Source organism: Adiantum capillus-veneris, chromosome 2 (genome assembly GCF_014529385.1).
Source record: "Adiantum capillus-veneris isolate H3 chromosome 2, ASM1452938v2, whole genome shotgun sequence".
NCBI classification, from domain to species: domain Eukaryota; kingdom Viridiplantae; phylum Streptophyta; class Polypodiopsida; order Polypodiales; family Pteridaceae; genus Adiantum; species Adiantum capillus-veneris.
In genome coordinates, this window is record NC_140932.1 from 50,919,974 (window position 1) to 50,920,480 (window position 507).

Genomic DNA, 507 nt, shown 5'->3' on the forward strand with positions numbered 1-507 from the left:
AGCTTGATGCTCTGGCTCGAGAGGTGCAGGGTCAGTGATTGTAATTCTTTTTGAACATTTTCAATATATTCTACTCACTTTTGTGAGTTTTGAAAAAAAAAGTTTTTTTATTTTTTTAAGATTGGGGAGACCTAATGGGCTATAAGGTAAATGGGACAAAAGAGAAAATCAACAAAGAGCTACCCGACACACTTGGAGAGAGAGATTGGTCTTCGCCAAAGGATTGGATGGATTTCCATGGCAAACTCAGGTGCAAATCGTTGTATTGATGATTCTCATTGTTGGTATGTGCGTGCATGTAAGCACATATGCGAGCATATCTTGAAATTCAGCTCTACATGTACTATCGGGCACTCTGGCAAAAAGTTTTTTTTTTTTTTGCAAAACTCACAATTGTGAAAATTATATTATTATAGCCAAAAAATCACATATTTCTGTCATGCCCGTGACGAGCCATGACAGCTTCAAAGGGTCATAGTTACATCGGCTAACAGGGGAGCCACCCCG